Source organism: Portunus trituberculatus, chromosome 45 (genome assembly GCF_017591435.1).
Source record: "Portunus trituberculatus isolate SZX2019 chromosome 45, ASM1759143v1, whole genome shotgun sequence".
Classification (NCBI taxonomy): domain Eukaryota; kingdom Metazoa; phylum Arthropoda; class Malacostraca; order Decapoda; family Portunidae; genus Portunus; species Portunus trituberculatus.
The window spans coordinates 6,914,980-6,930,949 of record NC_059299.1 but is presented as its reverse complement, the minus strand read 5'-3'; the positions used below and the strand labels follow the sequence as shown (position 1 = coordinate 6,930,949).

Genomic DNA, 15,970 nt, shown 5'->3' with positions numbered 1-15,970 from the left:
CTGTGTTGCCAGTGTGTGAATATTGGACCTTATTGATAGCGTTATTGTTGTTGTTTTTCTTTATATATCTATTCATTATTTCGTCATTTTTTTCTTCTTCTTACCTCTATTGTTAGTTGTTTTTTTCATTGTTGTACTCGTCTTCATCATTGTTTTCTTCTTTCTGCTCCTTGTCATCATCATCATCTTCATCGCTATCATCATCATTATTGACCTCATCATTGTCTTCTCCTTCCTCTAATTCATTATTATCATCATCGTTATCATTATCACCATTACTCTCCTCTTCTTTTACCTATTTATTATCATTACTTCATTATTGTCATTTTATCTATTCATCATCATTATCATTATCATCAGGTATATAAGATAACATAAAAACGTTTTCCAAAACCTCTTATCTCGTGCACCACTTACGTTTTCTTCTTTCTCTTGTTCCTTATCATCATCATCATCATCATCATCATCATCATCATTATCAACCTCTTGCTTCTGATCATTATTATCATTATCATCGTCATTATCAATATTCCTCTTCTCTTTTTTACGTATTCATTATCATCAGTTCATTATGATCATTTTACTCATTCGTTATCATTATCATTATTATCAAGTAGATCATCAAAGTAGAATATCAAAAGATTTTATACAAGGTCATATTTTGAATAGTAGTTAGGTTTTTTTTTTCTTGCTCCTTATCATTATCATCATTATCATCATCATCATCATTATCATCATCATTATCGACCTCATCACTGTCCCGTTCTTATTATCATTATCATCGTCATTATCAATATTCCTCTTATCTTCTTTTACCTATTCATTATCATCACTTCATTATCATCATTTTACCTATTAATTATCATCATCATTATCAAGTAGAATCTCAAAGTAGAATCTCAAAGCAGAATCTCAAAGCAGAATCTCAAAGTAGAAACTCAAAGTAGAATCTCAAAATAGAATCTCAAAATAGAATCTCAAAGTAGAATCTCAAAGTAGAATCTCAAAATAGAATCTCAAAGTAGAATCTCAAAGCAGAATCTCAAAGCAGAATCTCAAAGCAGAATCTCAAAGCAGAATCTCAAAGCAGAATCTCAAAGCAGAATCTCAAAGCAGAATCTCAAAGTAGAAACTCAAAGTAGAATCTCAAAGTAGAATCTCAAAATAGAATCTCAAAGTAGAATCTCAAAGCAGAATCTCAAAGCAGAATCTCAAAGCAGAATCTCAAAGTAGAATCTCAAATTAGAATATCAAAACATTTTTCACAACCTCATATCTTGAACAGCAGTTACGTTACACAAACACATATTTATATTCCTCAGTAAAATTCGTGTTGACCTCAGTTTGTATTCCTCTGTTGCAAATAAAATGGTGCTGTAGTGAATATAGAAGCTGCAGTAGTAACAAAAGGTTATATAATGGCAGCAGCTTACCGTTAGCATTAGCAGCAATAACAGCACTAGCAGCACAAACAGCACGGAAGGGAACAGCACACTCCCCCACCAGTACCACCAGCACCACCACCAGCATGATCCAAAATAGAAACGCTTTCACTTCAATTACCTGTCTCTTTTCACTTTTTTTTTTTTTTTGTTCTCTTTCTCCTCTTGCTTCACTGCATGTCCTCATATTCCATCTCTTTTGCCTCCTCTCGACCAGTCACGTCTGCCTCCTCCTCCTCCTCCTCCTCCTCCTCCTCCTCCTCCTCCTCCTCCTCCTCCTCCTCCTCCTCCTCCTCCTCCTCCTCCTCCTCCTCCTCCTTTCATCTCTAATGCGGTTAGCACTTTCCTCCCTTTGGTGCCTTAACATAAAAGAACAATATTTTCCCTTTTCTTTTCCTGCCAATTATCTTTTCTCTACTCGTACGTATTTTTCCCCTCTTTCCTGTTCCCTTGTGTGGCCGTTATTCTTTATTTTTGCCCCGTTTTCTTTCTTTTTTTTTCAAGTTTAGCATCGTGAAGAACGTTTCCTGCACTAATTTCTGTCTCATATTTCTTGTCGGTTATTAATTATTTTTTTCTTAATTTCTACTTTTCTTATCAATTTTGTTTTGTTTTTCTTTGCGTTTTCTTTCCCCGTAACGTTATCAGCATTTCTTCTCTTTATTGTCAATTCTCGCCGTTCCCTCGACTTTCGTTGTAATTTTCTTTCTATCTCATTTTCTTTTCCTTCCACCGTTTATTGTTTCCTCGCCTCCTCCTTTTCTTTTTTTTCTTGTTTTCTCTCTTTTCCACCCTCTCCATGCTTCCGCTATTCTCCTGTGGATTTTTATTATCTCTCTCTCTCTCTCTCTCTCTCTCTCTCTCTCTCTCTCTCTCTCTCTCTCTCTCTCTCTCTCTCTCTCTCTCTGCGTTAAAGTTTGGCGTTAAATATTTGAATAATTGAACACAACTTGGTCTCAACGTATATATATTTTATTTTTTTGTTTATATATTTTTTTCCCTTTCCAAAAACACGGTTAAAAGTTTTCCCTTCCCTTGGTCCTTTATTTTCCTTCCCTTAGCGATAAACTTTTACGTCCAGGACACTTTTTTTTTTTTCCTTTAGCATTATTTTCTTTTTTTTTCAACATGTGAAGAGTTTATTTTCTCCTGTGGCGTTTTATTTATTCTTGTTGATTTTTATGACACTCGAGATTTTTTAACCTTATTTATTTTCAATTTAAATGATTGATTTGAAAGAGATTCTGCTTAAGACCTACTTGGTAATGTTTATGAGTTTTATTTTTATTTTTTCTTAAGCTCATATTTTCCTTTTTTCTCTCAATTTTTTTCTAAATATCACCAGAATTCTTTACCTTATTTTTCCTTTCGGATTTTTCTTCGTATGAGTTTATCTATCTATTATTCACTTAACTTCTTATCAACTTGAAAATTCTTAATCTCTTTTTCTTTTCTCCTTTTTAAAATTTTGATTCGTTGGAACTTTCTTCTCCGTTTAGTGAAAATTTCCTTATTTTTTTCATTTATACAGCGCGTAGGAATCCCATTTTTTATATATATTTTTCTCCTTCTAAGCCAGCGTGAGAAATCTTAAACCTTATTAATTCCTCTAAACCGGAATGGTGTTGACAGTGATGGCGGATGATGTCAGCGCGAGGAGCAGGAGCCCAGTGAAAAAAACGTCAAAAAATAACTTAATATCTGGCATTCGTTCAGTGTGTCATCGGTGCAGAGTCAGATGGCGCCGCTTCCTGTATTCCAAACCGTCCTATTCCTCCTTGGCTTACGTTCTAGGGATCTTTGTACGCATCACTGCTTATGTAGGACTTCCCGTGAAGAGATAGACTGGGTAGAGTCCTCATCTCTTCCTCCCCTGACCCTCCTTCCTCCTCTCACACACGAACGTACTAATTTCACTTGTTCCTCGTCGAAGCTGGAACCAAAACTCGAACTCTTGTTTATTTACCATGGACTGAAATCCGATAATGTGTCTGAATGAGGGAAAAGAAGATAATAGATAATATCCTTTTATGGAGCGAGGGAAGTGAAAGATAGAGGAGAAGAGGAGAAAATAATAAGAGGGATGAGTGAGAGTGACAGGTTGTTAAATAGTGGAGGTGGGTAAAGGGGTGTGGAAAGCAGACTGGTTGTGGAGAGAAAACGAGGGAGTAAGGAAGATTATTAGATTGTGAAAACGGGTGAAATATTTGAAAGACTGCGGGGGACAGGAGTGAGAGATGAGCATGAGAGTCTGTTAACTGCTCATGAAAGCCGAAAAGTCTGGACGATTTCGATAATGAAGACTAATTTTAGAATGAGCGTGTGAAACTGTTAAAAAGTGAAGCTGTGATAGGATAAGTGAAAAAGTGAGATTGAGAGGTATTTGAGTGGAAAATTGGGATAAGTTGAAACATTATCAAACTGAAGACTGACTAACTTTCTATCAACTCTCTGCTATCTACATATACATTCAGATTACATAACAAGATAATCAGGTTGTTGATATGCCAAAATAAGGTAATTTTACAGACATTCATATAATCTTCCTTTTGTTCTCAGTATTCAATTTTCTCTATGTTTATTTTGGGCTCCGTTTGTGACTCAAGAACAGCGCTGCACAGAAAGACAACAAAGCTAGACAGATCTCCTCCTCCTCCTCCTCCTCCTCCTCCTCCTTCTCCTCCTCTTCCTGCTCCTCCTCCTCCTCCTCCTCCTCCTCCTCCTCATACAAGAGCTTAAGTGGACGCCGTCTTGTTCCAGCAGATCTGTCGCTGTTTACCTGCTGTGCTGCGAGAGAATACTGTGTAGCAGGTGAAAGATATCAGGGCACAACAGGTGTGTCATCTCTCTCTCTCTCTCTCTCTCTCTCTCTCTCTCTCTCTCTCTCTCTCTCTCGCTCTTGCTCTCGCTCTCCGCCCATTGTTTTGGAAGAAGCTACATCTAAATTCTTTTTTAATATCTTACAGCGGCATTGCAGCACACTGGGTAATCTTGCCGTCACTCTTCAGACTATTAATGTCAGTGTGTGTCTGTGTGTGTGTGTATATGAGAGTGTGTGTGTATGTGTGTGTGTGTGTGTGTGTGTGTGTGTGTGTGTGTGTGTGTGTGTGTGTGTGTGTGTGTGGCTTTGCTATACCCTAAAGGACACGTATAGTTATTTTTTCCCTTTTTTCCCCTCGCGAGTCTCATGGGTGCTGTGTTTCATCGCTCTGCCAGGAATTCACGGATCACCTCCTTCCCTCAGGCGCCGCTTCCTCTTCTCTCCTCCACTCCTCCACTCCTCCACTCTGCCTCTGCCTCACTTCAGTTTATTTCCTTCATCCTTCCTCATATGTTTTTTTTTTTTTAATCCTGTAAAGAATCTTCTCTTCTTTATGTCGTTCTTTAGATCTATTATTTCCTCCTCCACACTTTGTTGCGACCTGGTCTTTATTGTGGCTTCTTTTGTTTTCATTTGCGTGTGTGTGTGTGTGTGTGTGTGTGTGTGTGTGTGTGTGTGTGTGTGTGTGTGTGTGTGTGTGTGTCATGTATCCGCTTTTATTTTTTCAGGGTTTGATATACATTTTTTGTTCTCTGTATCCTTTCCTGTTCTTTTTATTTGCTACTTTCTTTTTCCTCTTTTTGTTTCCTTTCTCTAGTATTTCTGTACTTTTTGTTGCACCTTTGTGTGTTTTTCTTTTCTTTTTTACCCTATTCTTATCACACCCTTGTTCTTTCCCGTTCAATTAATTTTCTTTTCTTGCCATGTCCTTTTTTTTCTATTTCTTTCTGCATTATATTCTTTTTCACGTCTTTATTTCTCTTCCTTTTGTAGCCTTTCTCGTTGTTTCTGCTCTTTTCACATCCTTTTATGGAGTCTTTTGTGGCCTGTCCTTGTTCTTACTCCTTTTTTATCGTGTGGATCCTTTCTTTACATCACCTCCTTGTTTGAGTTCTTTTATTACCTGCCCTAGACTATCAGGAAGATATATGGAGGCGCCTCGAAGTTATGTCATTCACCCCTTCAATTCACTTCCCCCGCCCACCGTCCCTCGCTCACGTCCCTTGCCTCCTCCCGGTACTCTCTTACCTCTCAAGTGGGATTTCCTTTGTGTTCCCGGCCTTATGTTCCACGGGACTCAACTCACAGCGCGCCCTTTTATGTGTATGGGATGTGGTTGATTGTGCTTCGCTTTCATCTTTATGGCCAATCTTCTGTCCCACTTCCTTCAGTGTTTAGTCTTTTGATTTATTTTTTTGTGGTTGTGAAGTTCCTTAATCTTTTTTTTTTTTTTTTAGGTGTGTGTCTTTAAAATATTTATTGTTAGGTGTGATTTACTTTGTTGTGTTGTTTAATAGATTATTTCATAGTTTTAGGCTTTTTTTACTTTTTTTACGTGGGTATTTAAGATTTTCTACGTGTAAATTAGTCAGGTATACAGAAATATGGCCAGAAAAAGAGCTGATTTAACTTCTTAAGTCTAGAAGAGTGGAAATAAAAAGTAAGAAATAGGAAAAAAAAAAAGAACGAAATAGAAGAATAACAGTCTGAATATTTTGTTGTTTCCTTATCAGTGTTTGAGGTGTTTCCATGCGCGCAGTGTTCCTCGTTTGCCGCTGAACTTGTGTGTTGCAGGTATGCGTTTTAATTCAGCCAGGTGCAATGTTGTTTCTCAAGTGTGCTACAAGTATTACAGAACTCAAGCTTTTTCTTATTTCCTCTTTAACTTTCCAGAGACTTTTCAGGAATTCTGCACCTCTCACGTGTGTTAGAAATGCGGGATGCTGCAGGCGTGTGCTTTGAATTAGCCAGGTGTGTTGCTATTTCTCAGGTGTGGTGCAGGTATGCCGGTTCGTTTCATCCTGGCGGCTCACTGTGGCAAGCTCTGGTGGTAAGGCACGCGAGAAACTGTTTCCTGTCACCCTTCCTGGTATTAATGCTGATTTGAACTGTGTCCCTCGTATCACAGCCTTTATGGTGTGTGTGTGTGTGTGTGTGTGTGTGTGTGTGTGTGTGTGTGTGTGTGTGTGTGTGTGTGTGTGTGTGTGTGTGTGTGTGTGTGTGTGTGTGTGTGTGTGTGTGTGTGTGTGTCATTAGTTTAGTTGATGTCACTATGAAAAAAATATTGCATTGGGTTGAAAGACAGATTAACTTCCTATTCATTTGTCTTAGTGTGTTTTATCATTGATTTTCTTCGTCGTATTTCCCTCTTCGTAAAATTCGCCGGAAATTGCCTTTTTTATAAGTTTTGAAACAGTATTTTGAGATAAGATGAGCATGTCTTGACATGTTTTTACTTCTTGGGTACAAAACCTTAAACTATTCATAGATGGTGTCAAAGAGAGAGAGAGAGAGAGAGAGAGAGAGAGAGAGAGAGAGAGAGGAGGATAGTCAGATTATCCACCTCACTGACCTAGTTGCGAATAAAGAATTGTATGTAAATATATTTTATCGTATATCTCTGCGTCAGCCAGTCAGTCGGTCGGTTATCAGTCTCTCTCCCTCTCCATCTCTCTCTCTCTCTCTCTCTCTCTCTCTCTCTCTCTCTCTAAGTAGTAGTAGTAGTAGTAAAGACACTTGAAATTAAATTAGGAAGGGCAGGTCGGTTGGTTCGGCGCTCATGGCGTTTCCCTCCCCCTTTCCACACCTTCCCCTCCCACTTTCCCTCTTTCCCTCCCTTTCTCCCTTCCTTTCTCCCTCCCTCCCTTGCTCTCGCTCGCGCTCTGACGCCCGAGAACATTAATTACCAAAGGGACCTTCAGGGGGGCTTATTAAATGTCTTCGAGGAGAGCGAAAGTTTCCACCGAAAAAAGTTATGAAGCCAGGATGAGGCGACTTGGAGGTCAGACAACAAGGAGACACACAAACGAAGGGAGCAGGAGAAGGAACTGGCCGGGGAAGGGAAAGTAAAGGATAGGGAAGGTGATTGAGTGCTACGAGGGAGAATTAAGAAGGGAAAGATGTGTATGTTCAGGTGTGTTTGTGTGTGTGTGTGTGTGTGTGGGTAAGTGTATGGTAGGAGGAGATTGCTCTTTTGTTTTTTGTGGTGTTGACCGTGGTTGTGGTGATGGTAGTGATAATAATAAGGAGAAATAGAACCAAATCTATCTATCTATCTATCTATCTATCCATAAATCAATAACTAAACATAACTTGATATAGCTCAAAGAATGTCTTTCACGATAATGATAATAATAATACCAACAACAACAACAACGATAAAGAGTTCCAAAATGCGTCATACTAAACCCTCGTATATTGATTTTGTACCGATGAAATAACAAGCTGAGAGAGAGAGAGAGAGAGAGAGAGAGAGAGAGAGAGAGAGACCGTCCAACCGACCACCTCTTTTTGCTTCCCCCCTTCAACCTTTTAACACTAAACTAGGAGGAAAACAGGGACGTGGGACGAGGCGGTGTAGAGGTGTAGAAGTATTGACTTATGCAAATTGTCCGCTAGGAGTTGGCGATGAAAAACAGGAACAAAAAAAAATGGTGTTGCTGATGAGGGGAAAAAGAGGGGTGGGGAAAGTTTAAAAGGGAGAGTGAGGGGAGAGTAAGGGAAGGGTGAGGGGAGGTGATAGTGTAAAGGGTTTGTGTTATCGTGGGTAGTGGTCATCAGTTGTGTTTGTGGAATTGATAGTGATGTTTTTGTTGTTGTAGATGGTGGTGGTGGTGGTGGTGGTGGTTGGTGATGGACTGTATTCATATTATTGCTAAAGGTGTTATTTACTTATTTATTTATTTATTTATTCATATTTAGTATACAGTATATTTCAAATTCATGTTATATTTTATGTTTTTTTATTCGTTTTTAGTCATCATTATTAGCATTTATTGATGAGTATTTGTTCAGGGGTGAGAAAAACTTCATATTTCAAAAGTAATGTTTCGTTGAACCTTACAATTAAAACCAAGGACAAATATATATACATGAAAAAGATTACTTTACTGCTGAAATGTTTCTACGAAATAACGCGTTTTGTAGACATTATTAAATTACTTATTCATTCCTTTTGTCATGAAAGCATAAAAACTAGTGCTAAGATTAATACATAAAAAAAAATGGCCTACTTCGGACTCCTGTAAAATAAAGCGTTTCGTAGACCTTACTTTTCATTTATTCATTTATCTATTCTTTGAACCGTGAGGCGTTGAAATCAAATACCAAGTTATACAGTAGAAGAAACAGGTCACAACTGATATATAAGTGTACAAAGTAAAGAAAAAAGAAGGAAAAAACTGGGCCACGAATGTCATTGATTGTGTGGTGAATAACGCAGCGAAGGTTGAGGCTCGTGTCAAGTTCACCTCAATCGATCTCATGAATACTCCCAACGCCTGCCGTGAATTATGAATCACCGCAAACATTACTGACATCGAACGGTGATTTATGAGTGAGCAGGAGGACGAGGAAGAAATGCTGCACCTCCCCACTGATAAAAAAAAAAAAAAAGATGTTCGATAATGAGAAATGCTGGGAATGTGAAGAATGTCAATATGAACAATAAAAGTAAAGCAGCTGTAATTATGGTGCTACACGTAAATACCTGCCTGAAAATGCCTCTAAACACGATACATGATAAAACACGGAGTCTCATTATCGTACTCTACATAAATATCTGCCATAAATACTGTTAATTACCCTCATTTCAATAATAAAAGGTAGTCAAGCACCAAAAATTCAGGAGCTTACGTGTGTTCAGAGGGATCCATTGACAAGCACTGACAGACAGGTAGACAGATAGAATCGAACAGACAGACAGCGAGAGAGGGAAATATGAGAAAAAAGCGAAACGGAGAGACAGAGAGAAGAACGCAATATGGAAACTAGAGAAAGAGAAAGAAGGATAACGTAATATAAACAGAAACCAATAGAAGTAACAAAAAATATTAAAGGGATAGAAAATCAGACAGGGAGACTTGCACAGATTGAGTTGAGAGAAGGGAAGAGACACATAAAGTAAAATACCGAAGAAAAAACAAGAGACGTCACATTACAGAAGCAAATCAAGCATAGAAAGACAGAAGGGAAGGAAGAGATGCACAGATTGATTTACATTACATACTGTGTGATTATTTCCTTGTATATTTCGTGGGAGCGTACAAGTCAAGTATTAGTTTGTTTGTTTTTTTTCTTTTCTTAATATTACCTTAAGTTTAAAGGACGATGATCAAAAGCAACATGAGATCGAGAAACCATTATTTTTTGCAGCTACCATAACACAGTAATTATTTTAACCTTTTCAATACTGGGACACATTTTTACCTTGAGATTTGTGCACGATTAGACATTAACATTAAGGTCTATGGAGGTCAGAAGATTAATGGCCACAGTCTTCACTACTCTAATCCCCTATATAAGTTTCTGAAGCTGTTTAAAATCGCCAAATAATAAGCAGAGTGAATATGGATATGCGCCATGGTACTGAAAGTGTTGATATTACCTTAAGTTTAAAGAATGATGATCAACAGCAACATGAGATCGAGAAACCATAATTTTTCCCAGCTACCATAACAGTGAGCACTTTAATAATCTTCAATACTGGGACACATTTTTGCCCTGAAATTTGTGTACGATTATTGACATTAAGAAGGGTCTATGGAGGTCAAAAGACTAATGGCCACAGTCTTCACTTTTTGATCCCGCAGTTAAGTTTCTGAAGCTGTATAAAATCACCAAATAGTAAGCAGAATGAACGTGGAAACGCGCCTTGGTACTGAAGGGGTTAATAATCTTCAAATGGGGAAAAAAAATAGGAAAACAATGCGAGAGCAACAGAAAATATGTTCATACTGTATTGGAATCTATCTCTTCTTTTTTTCCTATTCAATTTTTTTTTTTTTTCGCATTTCCTTTATTCTTTTATCCTTCTTCCTCTTTTTCTCCTGGCCTACGTTTCTTTTGTGGTTCCGTTCTATCCTGTCTTTCGTCTTTTCTTCTTTCTCTGTCATTTCTTTCTTTTATCTCTTTTCCTCCTTTCCTCTCCCTTCCTCTTCCTTCCATCCTTCTCTTGTGTGCTTCTGTGTTTCTCTTTCTCTCTTCTACCCTTTCTCTGTTCTTCTCCCTCTCCCTTCCTTTCTCTTCACTCCCGTGTTTCCTCTCCTGTGTTCTCTGTTCTTGCCACTATTCCCATTTTGTACCTTGATGTTTCCCCTCTCTTGCCCTCTTTCTCCCTCTCTCCCTCCCCTTCCCCCTCTTTCTCCCCTCAATCCTGTCTACTCCCTTACCTCTCCCTTGCACCTCCATCTCCCGTGAACTTTCTCCTCCTCTTCCTCTTTCCCTCACGTTTTCCATCCTCTCCCTGCCCTCACTTTCCCCTCACTCTCCCCTCACTCTTCCCCTCACTCTCCTCTCAGGGTTCCTTAAACTCTCCATCTTCTGTTCATTTTCCTGCTTCTTCTCATCCTTTTAACCTTTATTTTTTGTCCCCTTTGCTCCTCCCCTCGTTTCCCTCTCTCATTTACAACTAGTACCTTGATGCTCCCTCTTTTTCCCCTCATCACCTTTATTTTTTCCCCTGCTTCCCCTGTTATCCTTCTTTAATGCGCCTTTTTTTTCCTTTATCTTCCTCCTTGCTCCCTATTTTTATTCCTCAGTTTTTCCCCTTTTTCCCCCTTTAATTTCTTTCCCTTTTCATTCTTGACTCTTAAATTTGTCCCTTTCTTGTCCTCATTTTTCCCTCCTCTCCTCTTCATTCATGGCGTGAAGATGATGGAGTGAAGGAAAGTTATCTCAAGAATTATGAAAGCAAAAAGCCTCGTTCAGTTTTGAGGCTGGGAAGAAGAAGAAGAAGGGAAGAGTGTTGGGAGTGAGGGAGAGAGTGGAAGAGACAGGTGAGGTGACTGGAGGGGCGTGGGATAGACAGATGAGGCGTACAGGTGTGGGTGGAAGCTACACTTAATACCTGAAGCAAGTTTGAGTCTCCAGCAGTAACGGATTAATATTTCAATTTATGGTCAGAACCCGAACTAACTTTATGGTTTTCGAAGAGTAATGAGTTTTTGGGGATTTTTATTAGTTTTTTTTTATTATGAAAACAAAAAATCTCGTTCAGTTTTGAGGATGGGAAGAAGAGGGAAGGATGTTGAGCGCGAGGGAGGGAGTGGAAGAGACAGATAAAGTAAGTGAAGAGGCGTGGGATAGACAGGTGAGGTGTACAGGTGTGGGTGGAAGACTGGAAGTATCTCCTCTCACCTGAAGCAAGTTTGAGTCTTCTAACAGTAACCAGTTCATTTTCCTTTATAGTCAGAACCCGAACTAACTTTTTGATTTTTTAAGAGTAATAGCGTTTTTTTTTTTTTTTTTTTCTTTTATCAGCCTTTTTTTTTTAATCATGAAGGCAAAAATCTCTTTCAGTTTTGAGGCTGAGAAAAAGAGCGAGAGGGGGAGTGGAAGAGACAGATGAGGTGAGTGAAGGGGCGTGGGATCGACAGGTGAGGCATACAGGTGTGGGTGGAAAATTCTCTCACCTGAAGAAGTCTGAGTCTCCAGCAGTAATCGGTTCATTTTCTTTTTATAGTCAAAACCCAATCAATAATTTTCTAAGAGGAAGGCCTTTTTTGGAGGCATTTATTTACCATTTTTTTCGTTTTTACTTTGTTTCATTGTCTCTGGTTGTGAATTTGTTTTTGTTTTGTTTTTCTATATATGTTTGTGTGTTCGTGTTTCTCTATCTGTGTATCTTTGTTTGCATGCGTCCCTTTGTTCCTTTGACTGTCTCTATCTGTGTAGGTTATTTTTCGTGTTTCTGTTCCCGTGTCTCTTTCTTTCAGTGGATCTATGTATTTATAGATGTCTCTGGCTGTCAGTATGTTTGTCTATCTGTCCTCCTGGAAAATCTCACAGTCTGGATGTATTTCTCCTTGGAAGTTTAGAAATACGAAATCTGAAACTCTAGAAAGCAAGATGTTTGTCTGGAATTCTCTCTCTCTCTCTCTCTCTCTCTCTCTCTCTCTCTCTCTCTCTCTCTCTCTCTCTCTCTCTCTCTCTCTCTCTCTCTCTCTCTCTCTCTCTCTCTCTCTCTCTCTCTCTCTCTCTCTCTCTCTCTCTCTCTCTCTCTCTCTCTCTCTCTCTCTCTCTCTCTCTCTCTCTCTCTCTCTTTCTTCCTTTTCCTTCCTTGCCTAATCTTCCCTCGTTCCCTTCCCTTCATTTCCTTTCCTTCCCTTTCCCAAGCTTCTCTCGTCTTCTTTCTTTCTCTTTCTCTTCCCTTCTCTTTCATAAACTTCTTTCATCCCTTTCGCCTTTCCCTACCATCCCCCACGGCCACCTTACCACCGTCCCACCTCACACACTAACCGAAGCCTCTATACAAATACCCTGCACTCTGATCACACTTTCCCTCCTCTCCTGGCCGGGCGATGATAAAGACTCGTGATAAAGATACCTGAGGATACTCGTGGGGGGGGGAAATATTTAGGCCACCCTAATCCCAGGCTGAGGAACAGAGTAAATCATTGAGCAAATTTGGGCAAAAACTGAGCCATTAAACTGAGAAGAAACGATGCTGGAGGGAGGTAAAGGAGGAACGGGAGGGAGGGAGGGAGGGAGGGATTAATGAATATGAGCCTCGTCACCTGAGAGAGGGAGGGAAAAAAGGGGAAATAATAGAGATAGGAAATAAAGAAGAGGGGAAACTTAGGAAGGAAAGGGATGGAGGAAGATGTGGTTAGAGAGAGAGAGAGAGAGAGAGAGAGAGAGAGAGAGACAGGTAATCCTAAAGGTGAAAATAAAATAACCTCAGGTAAAAAGATAACCCAAATTTAGAGAGAGAGGATGAGAGAGAGAGAGAGAGAGAGAGAGAGAGAGAGAGAGAGAGAGAGAGAGAGAGAGAGAGAGAGAGAAACATCCTTACTCTATACACGTGCTACTGGAAACTGGAACAAAAAAAAAAGACGAAAGAAAAAAAAAGGATATATCATGATAACTTTTGAATGTACTTGCAATCCTCTTTCTTATTCTCCTTCCCTTCTCCTAATCCTCCTCACATCGTTATCTTCCTCCTCCTTTTTTTTTTACGGTCACCTTCCTCTCGCGTCACCTTTTTCCCCTCTTCTTCCCATTATCATCACCCTTATGACCCGCTTTTAAAATGAAGTAGAGGGCACTTTCTACAGATCCTTTCTTTTTCCCATCATCCTCTTTTTATTTCTTCTCTCTACCTCACTACGGCTCTTCTCAGTCTTATCTTCTCTCTCTTTTATTCTCTCCTGTTGTGTTTCCCTCCCTTCTTCCTTTCTTTCTTTTGGCTTTTATTTATTTATTCGTCGTCCGTGTTCTCTGTGTTCCTGCTCTGATATGGGGGTGAGAGAGAGAGAGAGAGAGAGAGAGAGAGAGAGAGAGAGAGAGATTTACCCTGCGTTAATCCTGACTGCACTTTTGGCTTTCCACGACAAAATCCACTGGGGGACAGAGAGAGAGAGAGAGAGAGAGAGAGAGAGAGAGAGAGAGAGAGAATGAATAGATAGTCAGATATGCTTTCCTTCTTTTTACCTTCCCTTTTTCTTTCCCTCATTCATTCATTCATCCATTCATTCATTTATTCTTTTCTTCCATCCTTTCATCCCTCTTTCCTTGCACTTATCCGTCCATCTCTCTCTCTCTCTCTCTCTCTCTCTCTCTCTCTCTCTCTCTCTCTCTCTCTCTCTCTCTCTCTCTCGCTCTCGCTCTCTCTCTCCCCATCCCTTCGCCTCCCAGCTTTGACAAACACTACACCAGTTTTATTGTTTTCGAATTTCGCTTTAAAAAAAACCTGTAGCTTTCATCACGGACTAGAAACACAACACCGGTAATTCTTTTATACGGATGATTCTGATTTACATAATATTTGGGTGATGTAATTTAATTCTTGGTGTATAGATTTGGAAGTAATTCAACTAACACCTGTAATGAAGCGCGATTTCGATGTCGGCTGGTGTTGCGTTAAATCTTTCAAAATACCATGAGCACCGGAACGAATTCATTAACAATAGATTTTTTGACTCGTTTCCGAAAAGATTAAGTGGTGTGGATTTTTTTTTTTCCTCGATCTTGTTTACTTGATGTCTTTGTTCTTTTTTCTTTTCTTTTCCCATATCCTCGTCCTTCTCCTCCTCCTCCTCCTCCTCCTCCTCCTCCTCCTTCTCCTTCTCCTTCTCCTCTTCCTCCTCCTCCTCCAGTACTGTCCTGTCTCTCTTATCTGTAGCCAGTTAGAAGTAGTTACCAAACAGCCTCGAAAGGACCAACAGGTCTGTTGCTGTTTGGCTTTCCTTTGTATTCCTTTGTATTCCTCCTTTTCCTCCTCCTCCACGCACCTCTCGTTTAGACAAATAAAATATGAGGAAAGCGATTAAAATACAGTACATTGAAAAAGAATACTAACATTTCACAGCACTGCCCAATAAATATTACTATGAACTAGATAAATGTATAGCAAAAAAATATATATGATGAAACGCAACACATTCAAATAAAAGAAAAATAAACAATTCACGTTCCCCAATGAGATACAAAAACATGCAAATTGAAATAAGAACAATTTTACACGCCATACAATACACGCAGACAAGAAATGGTAATGAGAGCGGGAAAAAAAATTGAACACCCCACACCTGTTTCAGAAAATTACCTGGCTGGACGTCTCAGGGTGGAGGGTATGTTAACTCTTCCTAATTAACTTTGAGAACTCTCCTCTCACACTCTCCCTTTGCGGCGGATCCTCCCACAAGCATTTCTTAATCTAACTTAAGGAGAAGTTAAGCAAAGGGTCTCTCTTGTTTATTGGACATTCGGGAGGAGAGGAGCAAGTGACGGCTGACAGGGCAGGACGGGAAGGAGAGGCAAGAGGGAAAGAGATGGGAAACAAGAGAAGGTGAAAGGGGAACTTGCGAAAGAAGGAATGGGATGGAAGAATAGTGGTATGGAAAGGTATAGAAAACGAGGGAGGAGGCTAAAAAGGAAAGGGAGGAAGAAATAGTAAGTGTGAAAGAGGGAGGATGTTAAACAAGGATGTAAAGAAGGAATAGTGAGTTGCATTTTGAAAATATAGGAAAGAAGGAGAGAAGTGTAGTGGAGAACAGGGAGAGAGGAAAGAAATAATAAGTAACAATAATGAGAAGAGGAAGGAGTAAAGGAAGGATAGGAAAGAGGAGAGAAAAGAATAATAGGATAGAATGAACGAAAGGGATAAAGATCAAAGGAAGATAAAAGGATGATGGGAAAAATGACGAGGCAAGAAGCGAAGAATGATTGGAGAGAGGAAAAGCGTGAAAGGAGAGAAGAAAAGAAAGAAAGAATGAGTGACACAGTGATGGGAAGAAGGGAGGGGAGGAGTAAAGGGTCAGAGGGGAGAAAGAAGCGAGGGGTCAGAGAGGAGAATAGTCGGAGTGGAGACCTGTTGTTCTTCACACAAAATGCAAATGTATATAACTTTTTTTCATTTTTTCCTGAGAATTTTGTTGAGCTGGAAAAATAGAATACGCTGTTTTTGTTTCATTTTCGGGTTTTCCTTCAAGACTCGTGAAAGACTAGAGTAACTAAGGCTCGTTCGTGTGTATTTACCTAGTTGTAT

At 39.4% G+C, this 15,970-nt stretch overlaps 1 protein-coding gene across 1 annotated transcript in view; it reads right to left on the bottom strand.

The window, feature by feature from the left end:
* The window catches only part of LOC123519522 (zwei Ig domain protein zig-8-like), a 258,133-nt gene that overhangs the window by 78,716 nt on the left and 163,447 nt on the right, over positions 1 to 15,970 (bottom strand). The gene's annotated exons all lie outside the window — the stretch shown is intronic.